At 42.5% G+C, this 23,983-nt stretch overlaps 1 pseudogene; it reads right to left on the reverse strand.

The window, feature by feature from the left end:
* Positions 1-12,012: 12,012 nt before the first annotated feature.
* Positions 12,013-23,775, reverse strand: LOC139551267 (solute carrier family 12 member 9-like; annotated as a pseudogene).
* Between the last annotated feature and the right edge of the window lie 208 nt (positions 23,776-23,983).

Consider the following 23,983-nt stretch of genomic DNA (forward strand, 5'->3'; position numbering starts at 1 on the left):
ATACATCTAGTTTGTTGACAAATAGAAACAAGTACTTGATTTTGAAATAGAACATGTTAGTAACTCAACTACAACACTAATGCTGTTGATACAGTTTGGTCATTACGATAAATCATTGTCAACTCATTGTAAATTAACGCAATTATTAACAGAATGATACGATTTAAATGTTGTTTTCTTCATCCAAAACAAGCCAGAGAAAATGTATAGGTTTCATCATTTATATTTCAGTAGGGATGTAGCGATTCACCGACAGGCATAGGTCCCCGATTTAAATGTTTAAGAACCGAAAATACCTTCATAAAATAGCTCTCATCTTTAGTGACGACTGATGTGTCCTCTCCTTCAATGTTTACATACACCTTAGCCAAATACATTTAAACTCAGTTTTTCACAATTCCTGACATTTAATCGTAGTAAAAATTCCCTGTTTTAGGTCAGTTAGGATCACCACTTTATTTTAAGAATGTGAAATGTCAGAATAATAGTAGAGAGAGTGATTTATTTCAGCTTTTCTTTCTTTCATCACATTCCCAGTGGGTCAGAAGTTTACATACTCAATTAGTATTTGGTAGCATTGCCTTTAAATTGTTTAACTTGGGTCAATTGTTTTGGGTAGCCTTCCACAAGCTTCTCACGATAAGTTGGTTGAATTTTGGCCCATTCCTCCTGACAGAGCTGGTGTAACTGAGTCAGGTTTACAGGCCTCCTTGCTCGCACACACTTTTTCAGTTCTGCCCACAAATTGTCTATAGGATTGAGGTCAGGGCTTTGTGATGGCCACTCCAATACCTTGACTTTGTTGTCCTTAAGCCATTTTGCCACAACTTTCGAAGTATGTCATTGTCCATTTGGAAGACCCATTTGCGACCAAGCTTTAACTTCCTGACTGATGTCTTGAGATGTTGCTTCAATATATCCACATAATTTCCCCTCTTCATAATGCCATCTATTTTGTGAAGTGCACCAGTCCCTCCTGCAGCAAGCACCCCCACAACATAATGCTGCCACCCCCGTGCTTCACGGTTGGGATGGTGTTCTTCGGTTTGCAAGCATCCCCCTTTTTCCTCCAAAGATAACGATGGCCATTATGGCCAAACAGTTCTATTTTTGTTTCATCAGACCAGAGGACATTTCTCCAAAAAGTACAATCTTTGTCCCCATGTGCATTTGCAAACCATAGTCTGGCTTTTTTATGGCGGTTTTGAAGCAGTGGCTTCTTCCTTGCTAAGCGGCCTTTCAGGTTATGTCGATATACGACTCGTTTTACTGTGGATATAGATACTTTTGTACCTGTTTCCTCCAGCATCTTCACAAGGTCCTTTGCTGTTGTTCTGGGATTGATTTGCACTTTTCGCACCAAAGTACGTTCATCTCTAGGAGACAGAACGCGTCTCCTTCCTGAGCAGTATGACGGCTGTGTGGTCCCATGGTGTTTATACTTGTGTACTATTGTTTGTACAGATGAACGTGGTCCCTTCAAGTGTTTGGAAATTGCTCCCAAAGATGAACCAGACTTGTGGAAGTCCACAATTTTTTTTCTGAGGTCTTGGCTGATTTCTTTTGATTTTCCCATGATGTCAAGCAAAGAGGCACTGAATTTGAAGGTATGCCTTGAAATACATCCACAGGTACACCTCCAATTGACTCAAATTATGTAAATTAGCCTATCAGAAGCTTCTAAAGCCATGACATAATTTTCTGGAATTTTACAAGCTGTTTAAAGGCACAGTCAACTTAGTGTATGTAAACTTCTGACCCACTGGAATTGTGATACAGTGAAATAATCTGTAAACAATTGTTGGAAAAATTACTTGTGTCATGCACAAAGTAGATGTCCTAACCGACTTGCCAAAACTACAGTTTGTTAACAAGAAATTTGTGGAGTGGTTGAAAAATGAGTTTTAATGACTCCAATGTAAACTTGTAAACTTCTGACTTCAACTGTATATACATATATGGTCATTTTTTAGATATACAGGGTAAAGTTTACAATTTCATAATGAGTACAGCAATCACTTTTGCTAGCAAAGCAGCACTGTGTTGTCCAAATGGAAGGAGAAGCTCACTCCATAAAAAATTGTAAACGGTCAAAAGCATTCCATTTTGAGACGGGTGAAATTCTAAATTCTGCTATGTATTCATTGGCATGGCACATTTTTTTTATGATAAATATTGGTACATTACTAGTTTAAACACTTTTAATTTTGAAAAATGACAAGTGGGTGATGGTGATTTCAGAAGAAAAGTGTTAGGAGAAAAAAAGCATACATTGCCCACATAATCTGATAGTGAAGTGGTAGCTGACCACTAGTCTCCCTTATGGCTCAGCTTACCTGACTACATAACACCATCCACACACACACACACACGCATGCATGCACGCACACACTAAAACTTAGCGTCACTGTATCGTATCAGAGCCCATGTATTTAGATACGTTTCGAATCGTATTGAAAGACAAAAATTCACATCCCTATATTTCAGCGATATCTAAGGCTGCAGATGGGATAGAGTCTGGAGTGTGGCCACAAACACATGTTCACCAAATCAACAGAATAACAACAGCTGGACTAGCCAGTCTTAACCGGTAGCCTATCACTGGCGGTTGCTATGCGTCAGTCCCATCCATGCAGTCAAATGTGAGAGAAGCCCAGTCTGAGGTCAAGAGCATACATCCACACATGCACAGAGCGAGAGAGACACACGTCACTGGCTTCCAAAATGGGTCTCACTTGTCTTTGTCTTGAAAGGTTCACCATTACGTTTGACCTCATTGAAACGGTTGGACCAAAGTGACTAGTGGACAATTACAACTACGAGCTGATCTCTTTCCAAATAGAACATTCTGGAAGTGTTTGGAACGTGGGAGTTTTGGGAAAGATCCCAGATCTACACGGAAGCAGCTTCGAATCGGCACATTCGCTGAAGTCCTAGTGACTCTCCAACCCAAATTACACCAGTCTCCCCAACAAAAGTTGTTGGTACCCGGATGCTGCTGTCTCTATCTCTGTATGTAGGGCAGTGTGAGGATGATGAAGTGTTCATTATTGTCTCCCTTGTGTGTGTCTGTGGAAGTGTGAGAATGACTTAGGTCTCATGCTCTGGCTCAGAAGCTTTATGGTGACCCCTCTCTCTGTGCAGCAGAAGACAGTCAGAAGTGTATCTATGTATAAATAAGTAACAAATTGAATATACCCATGATCATTTGCAGCAGTTGACACCGTATTAGGAGTGGAACCCAGGGAGCGGCTTGATCAAATCTGCGGAACACATATGCACCTTGGTCTAGGAAGACTGCTATTTCCTATAATAACTATACTCTTCAAATGAAAGTACTTCAAAATAAAGCAGGGACCAAGCATGACTCAACCGTTAATTCTCTCACACTCAGACCTCCAACAATCTTACATCACAACTCCATAATATACACTGGTCTGTTATCGGTTGCCGTTATAGGCGGGACACTCCTTTCTCATCCCTCAGACTTCACACCTCCATTTGCACGGATGTGACCATTTTCTTAGTGACAGAGGGTTGCTATACGTCACATTTCAAGCGCCGTAGTCTTCTTCCATTGATACATCACATACGGGGCTATTTGCAGCCGCAGACAGACATTAGCCAATCCTACAACACTTCGGAATTCTAGGATGGAATGTTTGCCGCCTGTTGGGAGACTTCTGTTGTAAAGTTGCCTCTCTGCCCACTCCCTACTCTCCTTTCTCTTATATCATAATGTGGGAAGAAAGCTAATGTTTGGGTAACGATGGACAGTTCTAGTAGGTTTGTTTTAAGATGGAAATAGAGTCTCCCTCCGTGAACTGTCATAAAGTGATACTGAACTTAACAGTTTGTTTTAAGTGGACAGACTCCAACAATGAATACACAATTCCCAACCTTATTTATGCCTGTAAAACCCTTGACAGAAAGAAGTGACAGTACACTTGAATTTAGAAAATAACGGTCATTCGATCCACATGGAGTCCAGTAATTTGTAAGTCTGTGCTAAAATGGTGTGTTTGTTATCAATTTCAATGTAATCTCTTAGATGTCAAAAGAACACATAAAATCACATGCTCTCAGACAAATTTTGAAAACCTTCATTAACAAGAGGACCACAACAGTGAGAGTCAAAGATTCATCCCCCATCCTCACCTTGAGGTTTAGTCCCTTCAATCTATTTTAGTGTAAGTATTTGTGTGTGGATACTTTTATTTTTTTAATTGAACCTTTATTTAACCAGGTAGGCCAGTTGAGAACAAGTTTTCATTTGCAACTGCGACCTGGACAAGATAAAGCAAAGCAGTTCGACACATACAACAGAGTTACACTTGGAATAAACAAACATACAATCAATAATACAGTAGAAAAATCTATATACAGCATGTGCAAATGAGGTAGGATAAGAGAGGTAAGGCAATAAATAGGCCATGGTGGCGAAGTAATTACAATATAGCAATTAAACACTGGAATGGTAGGGTGTGCAGAAGATGAATGAAAGAAAGATGAATGAAGATGAATTAACGGTGACACGTTCTCTGCAGAAGTCAGGGCATTCATGCTTCGCGGAGCAGCGCAGAGCTGTTGTCAAGGAAGTGAGTTGATGTTTATACAGGACCTCCAGCCCTCACCTACCGTCAACCAATCATGGACCCAGTTTGGGAAACCCTGTTTGTTGTCGAGTGTTACTGTAAATTGGGAGCTGCTTGGAGTATGTTGCCCTCTATGGGCCTTCTAGAGCACTGCAAGTCAGGGACGGGCTCCACTGGATCCCTATCCGTATAAGAAGAGAGGTGTAGAATTATGGATGGAAGTTGAAGAAGTATCTAGAAACGCATCTATGATTCATGGGAATTGTTGAAAGTGTACGTCTGGCCTGTGTTTTGTGCGCGTCTGTGTGTGTGCGTACGGAAAGGAAGTGTGTGAAAAAAAAGGGGTGAGAAGGTGACTGACATAAACAGATGCTTTTTTTACCATCATGTTTCAACCGTCATATGCTGTAATTGAGCTTCTTTTGGTTCCCCAACGTCAGCAGTGATTACATTCATCTAAATGTGAATTCTCATGGCATCCGGAGAGTATTACATTGCAGAAACCCAAATACGGGTGTTGATTGAAGAGCAACATTCTGGCTATGTCAATGTCACTTCTCCCAATCACATCCATTATATCCTGGTAAAACATTTATTCGTGCTTTAGCCAACTCCTCTGACCAAGGAGGTAATCTAGCTGTCTACCTGCTCAGACCTGCACCGTAGAGATGATTTGCATCGACTGTCTGCACACATCCAACTCTTACACACACACACACACACACACACACACACACACACACACACACACACACACACACACACACACACACACACACACACACACACACACACACACACACACACACACACACACACACACACACACACAACACTGCTGTTATATATACTATTTACTCAACTGTGCGACCAAGACACTATCCACTTTATATTTGTGAATACAGTCATACTGTACTTGGACTTTGCACATTCATAATGTATACTGTACATCCAATTGCGTACATATCAGTTTTATTAAGTACATACTACTTTCTTCTACTTGTTCTTTTTTTTTAATTGATTTTTGATTGTTATTGATATTGATATTTGAACTGCACTGTTGAGGGAGCTTGTAAGTAAGACTTTCGCTGCAACGTTTATACCTGCTTGTACTGTGTACGTGTCGTGACAAATAAACTTTGATTTGATTTAGTCACTGAACAGGTCTGACTTAGGAGTTGGCTAAAGCACATAGCAACAGATCTGGAATCAGTCTACATCTCCCCTCGTTTGTTCCAGGTAGCTGTGGGTGGAACAAGGAAGTCAGAGGCCAGGGATCTAACTGGTTTCTCATCAGTATTCAGTATGGGTGTGGTAGTGGACATCAACTAGACAGCCAGCCAGCCATTGCATCTTCACTCCACTGATTGCTGCGGTTTCTTTCATTCATTCATTGTACTCATAAGTGTCTGGAGGTTATAGACAATACAGGCCTTTCGTAATATTTCAAATACAATTGCGGGAAAGCACAGGTTGGAAACCAAATGGCTCCTGATGAAAAGAGAATACGAATCTGTCTGCTGTAAGCTATAAAAATATTTGATCAACTTCACCCCTTGTCTCTGTGCTGGGCTTGGGGTCAAAGGTGATGAGTCATGAACATGACCTGGTCCTGTGGATGTCTGCTGACCTCTCCACAGATTTATGAATCAAAATCAATCCATTGATCAACTGATTGGTTGATTGCTGGAAGGAGTATGGCTGGTTTGATAACTGTGTAAAGAAAGAGTAGATTAAACACATTCTTGCCAATGGAACTTCAGAGTGGGAACATAACTAAAATCAGAAATCCACTTTAATTTACTGATGCAGAAAAAAAGCATCCATGCCTTCATTACATCCAGTCTAGATTACTGTAACACCGTTCTATCAGGCTGTACCGCCTCCAATCTGAAAAATCTACAAATTGTACAACATGCTGCTGCTAGAGTCCTAACAGGAACCATAAAGTCTTAACACATTATCCCAATTCTTGCCTCACTCAACTGGCTCCCCATACAGTCCCCTACAGACTGCAAAGCCCAGATCTCAACCCAATTGACCACTTATTCGATATTCTGTAGTGGCACCTGAGACAGTGTTTTCCACCATCATAAACAAAACACCAAATAGAGTTCCAGTCACTTGTAGAATCTATGCCAAGATGCTTTGAAGCTGTTCAGGCTTGTGGTGGACCAACGCCCTATTAAGACACTTTATGTTGGTGTTTCCTTTATTTGGTCAGTTACCTGTATAACAAAATACACAGCTGGATGCAGGGCCCACTCTCCATCCACCCTGCTGTGCTACCCTGCGACCCTTCCACCTTCTTTCTGGCTATAAATGGACTCAGTATCACTGCTGCCCTACTGGACTCCCTAGTGTTTTGCTGTCATGTCTCTTGACCTTGTGTGATGTCCCGGTGCTAGGTCTTAGATAACAGAGCACAGGGACAAGAATAGATGGTCTGATAACAAATTAAGTAGCAGCACAGAATAGAATAACTTTATTTTTCACAGTCGAACTTCAGCATCTCTTTATGTAAGAATTTCCTCTAATTTCATAACCATGTAAAAATGTATCCTTATTATAATGGTATAATATGTAGTACAAACAGAGCTGGCCTACAAACATACTTTCCCGTCTTATTTTATTTGACGTGTCTCCCTCTAACTGGTTCAGGGTGGTTGTATAGAGGATGGATGGTTTGATAACTAGGATTGAATGAAATAACCACATAGAATAACTGTCATTCCCTATGGTACTTCACTATTTCAACATCATGTGAAAATATATCATAATGTATTATACAGTACAGAGTACAAAAATACTGCCAAGATTTTCTATGAATGATGAAGCTGTTCAGCAAAAAATACCTCTAAAGGTTGCTTTATAGTAATGACGTATGGAAAAAAAAACCTGTGTCCTTGTAGAAATGCTAAGTGGTGGTACGTGGATCTGAAATAGTTATAAAAAAAAAATAGGTGGTCTGCACTACTAAAAAACAAGTTGTTTTCTTCCTTTTCAGACATGGTCCAAGAGTAGACCTACTGACCTTCTCTTCCATTATGGAAAATAACTCCCCAGCGTACCACTGTCTGAGTGCCAATAACCTGAAATAAAGAAATTAATAGAGATTGAAGAGAAAGAAAGTTTTCCGTGAAATCGGTGCAGATTTATTTTACTGTACATTTCCACACTAATGCTTCCACACCCTCCTACGATGCAATGGCCATTGTCGGAAGTGACTCACAGTTGTCTCCTCCTCCGCAATGGAGGGATGGAGGGATCACCCTGAAACATCAGCGGATCTTCCCGTCGGTTTAGGCGGGTACACTCATCAGGGCAAGTTAAGCGCACTCTCTCTCCCTCTGCCAATGACTTCCATGGCTATATAAGGTTAGCGTGAGGCCCTAAGACGAGGTGATGAAAGGAAAATGCAATATGCTTTCAAATTCCATTAGCATTGAATATACACTACCATTCAAAAGTTTGGGGTCACTTAGAAATGTCCTTGCTTTTGAAAGAAAAGCACATTTTTTTGGCCATTACAAAAACATCAAATTGATCAGAAATACAGTGTAGACATTGTTAATGTTGTAAATGACTATTGTAGCTGGAAATGGCAGATTTTTTATGGAATATCTACATAGGCATACACAGGCCCATTATCTGCAACCATCACTCCTGTGTTCCAACACCAGTCTCAACGTCAACAGTGAAGAGGCGACTCCGAGATGATGGCCTTCTAGGCAGAGTTCCTCTGTCCAGTGTCTGTGTTCATTTGCCCATCTTAATCTTTTATTGGCCAGTCTGAGATATGGCTTTTTCTTTGTAACTCTGCCTAGAAGGCCAGCATCCCGGAGTCACCTTGTCACTGTTGACGTTGAGACGGGTGTTTTGCGGGTACTATTTAATGAAGTTGCCAGTTGAGGACTTGTGAGGCGTCTGTTTCTCAAACTAGACACTCTAATGTACTGGTCCTCTTGCTCAGTTGTGCACCGGGGCCTCCCACTCCTCTTTCTATTCTGGTTAGAGCCAGTTTGTGCTGTTCTGTGAAGGGAGTAGTACACAGCGTTGTACGAGATCTTCAGTTTCTTGGCAATTTCTCACATGGAATAGCCTTCATTTCTCAGAACAAGAATAGGCTGACGAGTTTCAGAAGAAAAAGGGTTTTCTAATGATCAATTAGCCTTTTAAATTGATAAACTTGGATTAGCTAACACAACGTGCCATTGGAACACAGAAGTGACGGTTGCTGATAATGGGCCTCTGTTATTTTAATGGATGAAAAATGTCCTTTTCTTTCAAAAACAAGGACATTTCTAAGTGACCCCAAACTTTTGAACAGTAGTGTGTATGCATTCATATTCATATTTCATTTTCATAACCCTGGCTGATAAAACCAGAGAGAATGTAATCATTTGATACAATGGGAGTCTGTCCATTTCATTCCCAAAAAGGTCATCCCAGGCATAGAACTAAATTGGAACAATTTAATGTATCTCCGATCCGAGGGCTACACAGATCATAACAATGGAAACATTTATCAAGTTCAGTATTTTTACATCATCATCCTAGCCATTTTATCCCATGTGTAACTCTGTGTTGTTGTTTTTGTCACACTGCTTTGCTTTATCTTGGCCAGGTCGCAGTTGTAAATGAGAACTTGTTCTCAACTGGCCTACCTGGTTAAATAAAGGTGAAATAAAATAAAATAAATCATTAAAACCAACTGCACTTCGTGCTATTCAAGTCCTGTAAAGCGGAAGACATAGAAATTGAATCATTTTCCTGTATTGGCTTGGTTATGTCTACGCCCACATACCCCATTGTTATCAGCACACCCACATATGTGAATTCATGGAGATTTTCCGTAGCAAACTGACGCAGTTGGGTGGCACATCTCACTGGCACTGGCAACCAGGCCTGGTCCTATTACTGCCTGCTGGAGGCGTCGATGCCCACTGCCAAGTCACCCACCATGTGTTAACCAGTGACGTGGATCGGCTGGATATTTCTGATCCTCGCCATCATGTTGTGTACAATGACTGCGGGTTGTAAACCAGTGGAAACGTCAGATGGGATGTGGTAGTGAATATCACTTATGGTTAACTTCACAGCAGTGCTGGTTGAGTCAGTCTGTGGAATATCAACTGGTTTACAGTGACCACCGTATGGCATAAAACACTGGATTATTAGTTTGTAGACTAGTCTTCCCTGTTAATCACTCGACTGGAGACAAAGCTGTTCATGGTCAAAAATGATACCAATAGATTAATAATTATGAGGTGAGAACAGAAAATATATTGTGACATTTGTGGCTAATCAAAAGAGAACCATCGCGCTCTCCAAAAAGCTTGGCTGGTGCGTAAAACCCGCGAATTCAGACAAACAAAGAGGTGTAATGGGTTGGCCCTAAAAAATATGTTGCATAAAGCTTACTTCATTACAATTTCTTTTTATAGCATCACGGACAGCGTACACAGACGTTTTCAGTGTGGCTTTGTCAGCCTGTGTGAAAATGTCAGGACATAGACCGCGCATGATGTAGTGCACATGCCCTATAACTGTAAAGTCAGCTAGTTCAATCACTACAGTGGAATTGTCTTACTGTAGCTCTGGTGAAGTTTCTAAGCAAATATCGCCCCCTTCTGGTCAGAAAATAGTTCACACCGGCATGCATTCTCTGCACATTGATATAAAGAAGGATTCCGTTATTGAAAATACCATATATACATTTATTTTTCTTTAGTGGTACATACACAAAAACTAGAATTGTGCCAATGTTTCATAAATAAGTGATGACGTGACCTCCTGGGAGGGGGGGGGGGTTAAAATCTGCCCCACCCCTCTAGTAAAACCCAGTGTGTAGTAATCAGAACATCCACACCAGAACAGCAGGAGTGTTTCGGTCAACCAAGATCCATATAAAATCAGACAAACATACACACATCCTCTTGCCCCTCAGCTTACACTATTAAAGTGACTGGTGTCAGTCACAAAGAATGTTCATAGGAACATAACTCACTGGATATGGGAAAGGGTCAGGGGTAAGGGGTTAAAGATGCAAAGATGATCTATTATATTGACAAGATATTTGCGGACTCCTCTAACAATGGAAATACATGTCCTCAACTATGGAAGACAGGCAGGAGGAGGAGATGAGGTGGGACTATTCTAGCCTATGAGAGAGCAGATACTTTTTTATTTATTTCACCTTTATTTAACCAGGTAGGCAAGTTGAGAACAAGTTCTCATTTACAATTGCGACCTGGCCAAGATAAAGCAAAGCAGTTCGACACATACAACAACACAGAGTTACACATGGAATAAACAAACATACAGTCAATAGTACAGTCGAAAAATAAGTCTATATACAATGTGAGCAAATGAGGTGTGATAAGGGAAGTAAATGCAAAAAAAGAAAAAAAGTGGCGAAGTAAATACAATATAGCAAGTAAAACACTGGAATGGTAGATTTGCAGTGGAAGAATGTGCAAAGTAGAGATAGAAATAATGGGGTGCAAAGGAGCAAAATAAATAAATACAGTAGGGGGAGAAGTAGTTGTTTGGGCTAAATTATAGATGGGCTATGTTTAGGTGCAGTAATCTGTGAGCTGCTCTGACAGCTGGTGCTTAAAGCTAGTGAGGGAGATAAGTGTTTCCAGTTTCAGAAATTTTTGTAGTTCGTTCCAGTCATTGGCAGCAGAGAACTGGAAGGAGAGGCGGCCAAAGGTAGAATTGGTTTTGGGGGTGACCAGAGAGATATACCTGCTGGAGCGCGTGCTACAGGTAGGTGCTGCTATGGTGACCAGCGAGCTGAGATAAGGGGGGACTTTACCTAGCAGGGTCTTGTAGATGACCTGAAGCCAGTGGGTTTGGCGACGAGTATGAAGCGAGGGCCAGCCAACGAGAGCGTACAGGTCGCAGTGGTGCGTAGTATATGGGGCTTTGGTGACAAAACGGATGGCACTGTGATAGACTGCATCCAATTTATTGAGTAGGGTATTGTTTTTGTCAAAGTTGCCGTAATGCCACTTGCAACCACTTATGAGTACAGTTGTAACAGCCTAAACATTACAAAGCTTCTATTAGATCAAATAAGCCTCACATAATAATGCAACACTCTCATAGACGTTGATACAAAAAACAGTTTCTCACGCAGACAGATTTTGGGTGGAGTAAATCCTCTGGCTTTGCCTCTTCCTCTCTGTAACAGGTGTACCCCCATGGCTGGGTAGGGTCAGGCCCAGGTCTCTACGGGGCAGGTCCAGCTGGTGAAGGGGTCAGAGCCAGGTGAGGGATAAGGTGAACGGGGATACAAGTGAAGGCTCAGGGGTTAGAGGTCAGTGGTGACAACTGGCATTACCCCATGGATGAGCAGGGTGGGGCTAAGCTCTCTACTGAGCAGGTCCAGCTGATGCAGGTAGGAGTATCACTGCATGTCTGCCGGTGGGCGGGGCAAATACAGGAAACGCACGACAGGGGGCGGGTCTCCGTGCTGGCGAATCAGATTGTTCACAGCACATAGGTAGTCATCTGTCAGCTGAGCGGCGTTACTGGGGATCTCCTGGCATTCGTCAAAAGTTTGGACACACCTACTCAGGTAGCCTAGTGGCTAAAGCATTGGACTAGTAACCGAAAGGTTGCAAATTTGAATCCCCGAGCTGACAAGGTAAAAATCTGTCGATTTCTAACAAGGCAGTTAACCCACGGTTCCTAGGACGTCATTGAAAATAAAAATGTGTTCTTAACTGTCTTGCCTTGTAAAATAAAATAAATCTTTCTTTTTACTATTTTCTACATTGTAGCATAATAATATTTTAGATTCTTCAAAGCAGCCACCCTTTGCCTTGATGAAAGCTTTGCACACTCTTGACATTTTCTTAGCCAGCTTCATGAGGAATGCTTTTCCAACAGTCTTGAAGGAGTTTCCACATATGCTGAACACTTGTTGGCTGCTTTTCCTTCACTTCACGTCCAACCCCAAACCATCTCAATTGGGTTGAGGTCGGGTGATTGTGGAGGCCAGGTCATCTGATGCAGCACTCCATCACTCTCCTTGGTCAAATGGCCCTTACACAGCCTGGAGGTGTGTTTTGGGTCATTGTCCTGTTGAAAAACAAATGATAGTCCCACTAAGCGCAAGATGGGATGGTGCATCACTGCAGAATAGTGTGGTAGCCATGCTGGTTAAGTGTGACTTGAATTTAAAATAAATCACAGAAAGTCACCAGCAAAGCAACCCACACCATCACACCTCCTCTTCCATGCTTCATGTGGGGAACCACACATGCAGAGATCATCCGTTCACCTACTCTGCGTCTCACAAAGACACAGCTGTTCAGCTTGTGTTTCTTGGCACAAGCAAGTCTCTTATTGTGACTACATGATTCCATGTGTTATTTCATAGTTTTGATGTCTTCATTATTACTCTACAATGTAGAAATAGTAAAAATAAAGAAAAACCCTTGAATGAATAAGTGTGTCCAAACTTTTGACTTGTACTGTATGTATGTATGTATGTATGTATGTATGTATGTATGTATGTATGTATGTATGTATGTATGTATGTATGTATGTATGTACCAGAAATAACATATTCATGTAAGTATTCAGACCCTTGGCTAGGGGCAAAAACCAAGCTATGAGGCCAAAGGAATTATCTGTAGAGCTCCGAGACAGGATTGTGTCGAGGCACAGATCTAGGGAAGGGCATCAAAAGCTTCTGCAGCATTGAACGTCTCCAAGAACAGTGGCCTCCATCATTCTTAAATGGTTCTTCCTAGAGCGTGCCACCTGGTCAAACTGAGTAATTGAGAGAGAAGGGCATTGGTCATGGAGGTGACCAAGAACCTTGATGGTCACTCTGACAGAGCTCTAGAGTTCCTCTGTGGAGATGGGAGAAACTTTCAGAAGGACAACCGTCTCTGCAGCACTCCACCAATCAGGCCTTTATGGTAGTGGCAAGACGGAAGCCCCTCCTCAGTAAAAGGCACATGACAGCCCGCTTGGAGTTTGCCAAAAGGCACCTAAAGACTCTCAGACCATGAGAAATAAGATTCTCTGGTCTGATGAAACCAAGATTGAACTCTTTGGCTTGAATGCCAAGTGTCACGTCTGGAAGAAACCTGGCATCATCTCTACAGTGAGGCATCATGCTGTGGGGGTGTTTTTCATCGGCAGGGACTGGGAGACTAGCCAGGATCGAGGAGAAAATGAACTGAAGAAAGTACAGAGAGATCCTTAATGAAAATCTGCTCCAGAGCTCTCAGGATTTCAGACTGGGGCGCAAGTTCACCTTCCAACAGGACAACGACCCTAACCACACAGCCAAGACAACGCAGGAATGGCTTCGGGACAAGTCTCTGAATGTCTTTGAGTGGCCCAGCCAGAGCCCGGACTTGAACATCTCTGGAGAAACCTCAAAATAGCTGTGCAGCGATGCTCCCCATCCAACCTGACAGAGCTTGAGAGCATCTGCAGAGAAGAATATGAGAAACTACCCAAATACAGGTATGCCAAGCTAGTAGCGTCATACCCAAGAAGACTCGAGGCTGTAATTGCTGCCAAAAGTGCTTCAACAAAGTACTGAGTCAAGGGTCTGAATACTTATGTAAATGTGATCGTTTAAAAAAACGACGCAAAATATCTAAAAACCTGTTTTTGCTTTATCATTATGGGGTAATGTGTGTAGATTGATGAGGGGAAATCACGCACTGATTTCTATCTGCAACAAGTCATTTTTTTTTCTTCTTCCCATTGCTACAACTCCTGTATGGACTCAGGAGAGGTGAAGGTCGAGAGCCGTGCGTCCTCCGAAACACAACAAACACAAGCTGCTTCTTGACACAATGCCCGCTTAACCTGGAAGCCAGCCACACCAGTGTGTCGGAGGAAACACCGTACACCTGGGACCGTGTCAGTGTGCATTGCGCCCAGCCCACCACAGGAGTCGCTACTGTGCGATGGGACAGGAACATCCCTGCCGGCCAAACCCTTCCCTAACCCAGATGACGCTGGGCCAATTGTGCGCCATGGGTCTCCCGGTCGCGGCTTGCTGCGACAGAGCCTGGACACAAACCAGGATCTCTAGTGGCACAGCTAGCACTGTGATGCAGTGTCTTAGGCCACCGCGCGACTCAGTTGGCTCTCAACAAGTCAGTTTGGTGGAAACACACACTTGGCATAAAAATGTTACTTGCACCATAACAAATAAATATACATAGCACTACATTCACATTATCTGCCTGTAGTTATTGAACTCAACCTGCAGGAGGTTTGTTTGTTGTGATTGAGTGGGAGGAAACAGCTGCGGGCAAGGTTCTGACAGATGGGTGTGTCTGGGTGGTGGCAAGGACACGCCCAAGTAACCCATATCAAACCACACCCCCAAGCCAACTCATGTTTGGCTTCTGTCATGGCCGCCAGCATTTCTTGACAAGCCAAAAAACAAGGCCATATCAGCGGGCGCAGTTTTCCAGATCTTACTGTACTGTGCAGTAATAGCCTAGTGGTTAAGAGCATTGGGCTGGTAAACAAAAGGTTGCTGGTTTTAATTCTTGGTGACGTGGTGCCCTTGAGCAAGGCACTTAACCTTAATTGCTCCTGTAAGGTGCTCTGAATAAGAGCGTCTTCTACATGACATGTACAAATAAGAGCATTGAAACAATCAAGTACTTAAAGGAAAAAATGGGTGACATTGGGGCTGCATAATACCCCGAGCATATCCGTGTGACAAAATTGATAAAGATACCAATAAAGCAGAATGGAACAAAGTCAGTCTTTGGCTCAATTAAACACAGATTTCCCAAATAACATAATGTCTTCTCTAGAAAACCTCTAACTTCAGACAACAAACCATTCCTTTTTTTGCAAAGCCAAGTGGCCTTTGAAATGGACTCCCGGTCAGTGAAGTGTGTTTTAAAATGTCAGGGCACCACTCTTATTACCTCCCTGATTCCTTTAGTGGGCCGAGTGTGTGAAAAGGACACTAGGTTACTGGCCTTCTTGTTTTATGTGCCCAGAGAGATTTGGCCTTCTTATTCCACTTTGTCCACAGTTCTGTTCTTATGGCCACTCACTTTCCCCCAGCCGTGACGGCTTGAAGTGTTTGATGGTTGCCAGCTCTGCTCAAGGGCTGCAAATGGATCTTGGAGCTGGGCTGGAGTTGGTCAAAGTGTCTCTTGACTTGTACTGTGTCTGTCATCTCATCCAGAGATATTTCTCTCCCAGATCTTTCTTGGTGGTGGTACCGTGTTTTCTGGGAAAAGACTGGGCGAGTTCGCTTTGCATGGCCTGGTGCCGCAGGCGGGTGGAGACCTCTTAGGAGGACCGATGGAATGGTTGAAAATGAGCAAACTCCCTCCACCCAGCGCACTGGTCCATGCAAAATTAATTCCCCAGACAACACAGTGTATCAGCTTGATATGCAATGCACACATTGTTTGGGAAATAGCTACGCTAGTGAAAAGGGGCTTCCTTAAAGTTCAGATGGCCAAGATATAGATTACATTCCAACGCCAGCTGCAAGGTCTGCATGCTGTCAACCGTCAAACTTGAGACTGTGCCTGGTGTCGTTTGAGACAGTGATTTGGTTACACTAGCTTGCTAGCTACATTATTTGATCATGCTCGTGAGTAGCAAGGTGTTGTAGAACCTTCCCTCTGCATTACCCCACACATAGAACTGAACTAGCTCTCGTTTGGTGTGATTGAATGGCAAAGACATACCCCAAAAAACACCCACATGAAACCACACCCCAAAGACAACTCGTTTGCCTTCAGTCATGGTCGCTTGCAATTCTACATTTTCAATTTTAATTGAACCTTTATTTAACTGAGCATCGATGAAAACCGAGGTCAAATCAGGAAAGGCCACTCCTTCACAATGTGAAAGAGTGTCAATGTGTACACCTGTGTGTGCATTTTTGGCATGCTCCTGTGTGTGTATAGCACCTGGTGGAAGATGAGAGCCTGGCTGATGTAGCCCCCCCCCCCTGCTGGTAGGACAGAGGTAGTGCACGAGCAGAAGCAACATGAAGGCCTTGCTAGCCGAGTCGTAGATCAGGAACATCATCACCAGGCAGCCTACTATGCCCCGAGCACACGTGTCCCAGGTAAAGCAACGGAACTACGGCCTGAACACAAGAAGAAGAGGTGGACCAGGATGACTGCATATATGGAGTGAGTGACTTTTTTCTTATTTTTTTACTTAGCCTCTGTTGTGGAGGTTGACACTTTACTTTAAAAAGCTGAGTTTTCAAAAGCTGAGCACAAATGAGAGCATAATGGGCTATCAATATCTAGAACGTACTGTGGTGTAGTACTGTACTATTTTGTATGGTATTATACTGTATCGTATACCTGTTGGGTGCAGAGGCCCATTGCGGAGCCAGGCAGGCCAGATCCACAGCAGCATAGACAAGGAAGAAAATGGTCACTCTGTAGGTGATGGTGTTCAGCTTCCCTGAAAACACCACCTGCACTAGGACCCATGGGATGAGCACTGAGGCCAAGGGATTCCAAATTTGTGACGTCTTTGCCAGAGACAGGACCCCACCTGTAAATATCAATGCAGGACGAATAGGATTGGCACCATGTAAATTAACATGAAAAAAAAAAACATTGAGTGACACCAGTGGCAATCTTACACATTATTTGGGGATTAAGACCCATTTCTGTGTACGCATATAGATCATACTTCATCTACACACTACAGATTGTGTGGAATAAACTCAGCTTAAGACCCCCTTCAAGAAATTAAAATCATGACGAAGTTAAGTTTCGAGGTGAATTTCAGGGAGAACTCTCCCTTCACCCCAACTGGACTGATCATGTCTGGTTAACCACACAAAGAGAAGCTGAACCAAAAAGAAGATACGTATCTGGTTGAAAACGGCCAATGTGGCATCGATAGTAGTCCTAAACATAAATGCTAGTGCCAAAAATGACTCAAAAGTGTAAATAGGATAACTTTGGTCATAAAGTTAGTAACTTCCAAAACTGAGATTTAGGAAAGGTTTTTCACCTACGTGGACATGCAAAGCACCAAACAGCTGAGACACATTGTGTAGAATACCAGAATAGAATGATATAAGAACCTTTGAGGGAGATGGTGTCAATCAAGATGTGCAGACTTGAGGTTATTTCAGCCTTACCACTCGCCAGGTTGTCCCTAGGGAGTGCTCAGAGGATGTGGGAGGCCACTATAAGGTTACTTACGGCAGCAGACAGGGTAGAGGGGCCCCTCACGTTGATGTCCCCCAGGAAAATGTAGTCCCTCTGGAGAAGATGACTGGGAGAGAGGGGTACATTATCACTACACCACAGATAGATACAGTGCATTCGAGAAGTTTTCAGACCACTTGACTTTGGTACGCTAAAGCCTTATTCAAAAATGGATTAAATCGTTTTTTCCCCCTCATCTATCTACACACACCACCCCATAATGATAAAGCAAACACAAAAAAACGGAAATATCACATTTACATAAGTATTCAGACCCTTGACTCAGTACTTTGTTGAAGCACGTTTGGCAGCAATTACAGCCTCGAGTCTTCTTGGGTATGACGCTACAAGCTTGGCACACCTGTATTTGGGGAGTTTCTCACATTATTCTCTGCAGATGCTCTCAAACTGTGTCAGGTTGGATGGGGAGTGTTACTGCACAGCTATTTTGAGGTCTCTCCAGAGGTGTTCGATCGGGTTCAAGTCCGGGCTCTGGCTGGGCCACTCAAAGACATTAAGAGACTTGTCCCGAAGCCAAATATGAGTTGACTTGGGGGTGTGGTTTGATGTGGGTTTCTTGGGTTTATCCTTGCCACCACCAAGACACACCCATGTGTCAGAACCTTGCCCGAGTCGGAGTTCCTGAGCGCTCTGGAGCAGGTTTTCATCAAGGATCTCTCTGTACTTTACTTGGTTCATCTTTCCCCAAGATCCTGGCTAGTCTCTTAGTCCCTGATGCTGAAAAACATTCCCACAGCATGATGCTGCCACCACCAAGCTTCACTGTAGAGATGATGCCAGGTTTCCTCCAGACGTGACGCTTGGCATTCAGGCCAGAGAGTTATATCTTGGATTCATCAGACCAGAGAATCTTGTTTCTCATGGTCTGACAGTCCTTTAGGTGCACTTTGGAAACTCCAAGCGGGCTGTCAAGTGTATTTTACTGAGGAATGTCTTCCATCTGGCTAGTCTACCATACGTTCCTGATTGGTGTAGTGCTGCAGAGATGGTTTTCCTTCTGGAAGGTTCTCAGGTCACCTCCCTGACCAATGCCCTTCTCCTCTGATTACTCAGTTTGACAGAATCCTGTCTCTGAGCTTTACGGACAATTCCTTTGACCTCATGGCTTAGTTTATGCTCTAACATGCACTGTCAACTGTGGGACCTTATATAGACAGGCGTGTGCCTTTCCACATCATGTCCAATCAATTGAATTTACCACAGGTGGACTCCAATCAAGTTGTAGAAACATCTTAAGGATGATCAATGGAAACAGGATGCACCTGAGCTTAATTTCGAGTCTCATAGCCAAGGGCCTGAATACTTATGTAAATAAGGTATCTGTTTTTTTTGTTGCAAAAATGTCTAGAAACCTCGTCATTATGGGCTATTGTGTGTAGATTGATGAGGAAAACAATTTATTCAATCAATTTTAGAATAAGGCTGTAACGTAACAAAATGTGGAAAAAGTCAAGGGGTCTGAATACTTTCCGAATGCACTGTATAACCCTTTGGACGGATGCCTTTGGTTTCTTTACCCATGGTTAACCATCTCAAGTCTGTGTGGCTTGCCATAATCGTGTTACCTGATAATGTAATTACCACTGCTAAGTAAACAAACATGCTGGCGTGTGTGTGCATGCTTGTATGCAGTTGTGTGTGAACAGGTGTCTGCATATATGTACATACGTACAGTGGCAAGAAAAAGTATGTGAACCCTTTAGAATTACCAGGATTTTTGCATGCATTGGTCATCAAATTTGATCTGATCTTCATCTAGGTCACAATAGACAAATATTGTGCTTAAACTAATAACACACACATTATTGTATTTTTCTCTATTTTGAATACATCCTTTAAACATTCACAGTGTAGGTTGGGAAAGTATGTGAACCCCTAGGCTAATGACTTCTCCATAAGCTAATTGAAGTCAGGAGTCATCTAAGTTGGAGTCCAGTCAATGAGACAAGATTGGAGATGTTGGTTAGAGCTGCCTTGACCTATAAAAAAACTCACAAAATTTGAGTTTGCTATTCACAAGACGCGTCGCCTGATGTGAACCATGCCTCGAACAAAAGAGATCTTAGAAGACCTAAGATTAAGAATTGTTGACTTGCATAAAGCTGGAAAGGGTTACAAAAGTATCTCTAAAAGCCTTGATGTAAATCAGTCCACGGTAAGACAAATTGTCTATAAATGGAGAAAGTTCAGCACTATTGCTACTCTCTCTAGAAGTGGCCGTCCTGCAAAGATGACTGCAAGAGCACAGCGCAGAATTCTCAATGAGGTTAAGAAGAATCCTAGAGTGTCAGCTAAAGACTTACAGAAATCTCTGGAACATGCTAACATCTCTGTTGACGAGTCTACGATGCGTAAAACACTTAACAAGAATGGTGTTCATGGGAGGACAACACAGAAGAAGCCAAAAGTGCACCTGGATGTTCCACAGCACTACTGGCAAAATATTCTGTCGACAGATGAAACTACAGTTGAGCAGTTTGGAAGGAACACACAACACTATGTGTGGAGAAAAAAAGGCACAGCACAGCACACCAACATCAAAACCTCATCCCAACTGTAAAGTATGGTGGAGGGAGAATCATGGTTTGGGGCTGCTTTGCTGCCTCATGGCCTGGACAGCTTGCTATCATCAACGGAAAGATAAATTCCCAAGTTTATCAAGACATTTTGCAGGAGAATGTAAGGCTTTCTGTCCGCAAATTGAAGCTCAACAGAAGTTGGGTGACGCAACAGGACAACGACCCAAAACAGAAGTAAATCAACAGAATGGCTTGAACAGAAGAAAATACACCTTCTGGAGTGGCCCAGTCAGAGTCCTGACCTCAACCCGATTGAGATGCTGTGGCATGACCTCAAGAGAGCGGCTCACACCAGACATCCCAAGAATATTGCTGAACTGAAACAGTTTTGTAAAGAGGAATGGACCAAAATTCCTCCTGACCGTTGTGCAAGTCTGATCCGCAACTACAGAAAACGTTTGGTTGAGGTTATTGCTGCCAAAGGAGGGTCAACCAGTTATTAAAACCAAGGGTTCACATACTTTTCCCACCCTGCACTGTGAATGTTTACTCGGTGTGTTCAATAAAGACATGAAAACGTATAATTGTTTGTGTTATTAGTTTAAGCAGACTGTTTGTCTATTGTTGTGACCTAGATGAAGATCAGATCCAATTTCATGACCAATTTAAGAGAAAATCCAGGTATTTCCAAAGGATTCACATACTTTTTCTTGCCACTGTATGTGCTTGTGTGTAAGCCTGTGTGTGCGTGTGTGTGCTGACCGGTCACAGGAGTAGGCCACCAGCAGGCTGAGCAGGAATGCTGTAGGAGATGAAGGTGAAGATGACTGCTGCCAGGGTTCCCCTGAGGATAGAGTAGCTTGGGCTCTTCAGGTCCGCTGGAGTAGAGTAAGAGAGAGAGGAGAGAGTCCACGCATGAATAAGTCATTTTGGAAAAAGCATCTGCTAAATGAGAGAGCGAGAGATATATACACAATATTGAGTGTACAAAACATTAGGAACACCTTTCTAATACTGAGTTGCACCCATTTTGCCCTCAGAACAGCCTCAATTCGTCGGGGCGTGGACTCTACAAGGATTTGGGTGCCACAGGGATGCTGGCCCACAGTTGTGTCAAGTTGGCTGGATGTCCTTTGGGTGGTGAACCACTCTTGATACACACGGGAAACTCTTGCCACAAACCATTGCACCTGGCACCTACTACCATATGCCGTTCAAAGCCACTGAATCTTTTGTCTTGCCCATTCACCCTCTGAATGGCACACATACACAATCCATGTCTCAATGCTTGACAATCCTTATTTAACCTGTCTCCTCCCCTTCATCTACACTGATTGAAGTGAATTTAACAAGTGACATCAATAAGGGATCATAGCTTTCTCCTGGATTCACCTGGTCAGCCTATGTCATGGAAAGAACAGGTGTCCCCAATGTTTTGTACACTCAGTGTATAATAAAAATGGCTTCAGTGACAAAATATTATGTCTAAACACCAGACCTGGGTTTTAAAAAATGGTATTTGAGTATTTGTTATTTAAATACTTATTTTCTGTGTATTTAAGTACTTTCAAATAATGTGGCCCAGGGCCGGCCAAATCAACTACTTCTATTGGAAGTATTTTCAAATAATTTCCTATAAATAGCCTACTATTTTAAAGTATTTTCAAATACTTATTTTAAATACTATTTCCAAATACAAGGGAGTATTTGAGTTAGTGTATTTGAGTATTTTAAAATACTTTTCAAGTGCATTTCCAAATACATACATATACTCAACTACTTGTCTTCTCAAATAAAAAACATATCTAAATAACAACTTCCAAATGTCTTTGACAGTAATTGAAATACCATAAATAGCATTTGAACTCAGGTCTGCTAAAACACTCACAAACACACACATCATGTACGCTGAACTTCTGCCAATGTCTGCCCTCAGTCACACCTGACATGTTAGAACCAGCTATGATGCCTGTACAGCCGTTGAACATGACAGCAAACACAGTGGAAAGGTCATCATGGTGTCTGTGGTGCAGTCTACTGTGTAGTCAGCTGGGAGAGGAGAAGAGATCACAGAATACATTAACATCTATCAAGACAATCTCCAAAGCCAAGATATTGCTGATTTGGATTTCTGAACTATTATGGCTGCGTTTACACAGGCAGCCCAATTCGGGGGAGTGTTCTGTAGAATTGGAACAATTTGGAACGTTCAGATAGAAATAGACTATGTAGATCAAACATCCTCATATTTAGAATAAGGAATCACGTCAGCTCTATTCATGGTATTTCTATCTGCAATGTTCAAGAATGTTTGGAAACTTAACGTTGCCCTGATCTTCATCCAATAATTGGTGTTATGACCAATCATATCAACTCTTGAACAATCAGATCAACCCATTTGTCAATAGTTGGGCAAAAGATCAGAATAGGGCTGCCCGTGTAAACAAAGCGTATAGGATTACAGGACTACGGTGAATACCAAACCAGCCCTCATCCGTTTAATAATAAAACACAAATGAAGATTCAAATGAACAATTTCCCGCTGTCATTTTACAAGAGATAAACCTCAGTAACAGATAAACATTATTTGGGAGATATTTGTCATTTTTGTGTTATTTTGTATGAAAAAACATATTGCAGTGCGTGTTGGTATAGCACTTCGCTCTGGAGCCTGCAGCCTCGCTGTCTCGGTCTAGTTAGCCCCTACACCCTCGATAATTTGGGTAATTTGTGCATCAAATAAAATTTTATTTGTCACATACACATATTTAGCAGATGTTATTGCGGGTGCAGCGAAATTGCTCCAACAGTGCAGTAGTATCTAACAATTCACAACAATACACACACACACATCTAAAAGTAAAAGAATAGAATTAAGAAATATATAAATATTAGAATGAGCAATGTCAGAGTGGCATTGACTAAAATACAGTAGAATAGAATAGAGTATATACTGTAAAGCAGTTGAGTGAAGCAGTATGTAAACATTATTTAAACAGTATTAAAGTGGCCAGTGATTCCAAGTCTATAGGGCAGCAGCCTCTAAGGTGCAGGGTTGCGTAGCCGGGTGGAAGCCGGCTAGTGATGGTTAACTTGTGCATATGGCGGAGGAGCGCGTGAACGCGCAAATGGAGAGCCGAGGCAAAAGGGTGGATTTGGGATGCAGCCCTAGTGAAAATGGCGTTTAGGTACTTTTGATGGATATGCTCACCAGACCTCTACATAGCCCAACCCCTGCCATGCCACCACACCCCAACAAAACATCCTATACTCCCCCCACAGGTTGTCCCTCAGGGTTACCAGGCAATGATCAGTGAAGTTGGCAGTGCCCAGGCCGGTGGTAGCGTTGGCACCAGGAGCGTAGGGCAGCGTGATGTCCCGCGGGCCCACAGCGAAGAAACTGAGGATGAAGGTGGCCAGGACTGACATGACGATTATTGAAAAATAGAAAGATGGCCTTGGCATTGATGTGAGCGAGCGCCAATCTGAAATGACAGTATTTGTAGATAAAGTTTGCAAACAAAATGTAGTACATTATATAGGAAATAGGGTATAATGCATCCCTAGGAAGAGACACACTGCGTCACATTTCTCAGTCCTTTCTCCAGTGTGGGCTAGGGAGTTTCCAGCATGCCTC

The sequence above is a fragment of the Salvelinus alpinus genome, chromosome 23 (genome assembly GCF_045679555.1).
Source record: "Salvelinus alpinus chromosome 23, SLU_Salpinus.1, whole genome shotgun sequence".
Classification (NCBI taxonomy): domain Eukaryota; kingdom Metazoa; phylum Chordata; class Actinopteri; order Salmoniformes; family Salmonidae; genus Salvelinus; species Salvelinus alpinus.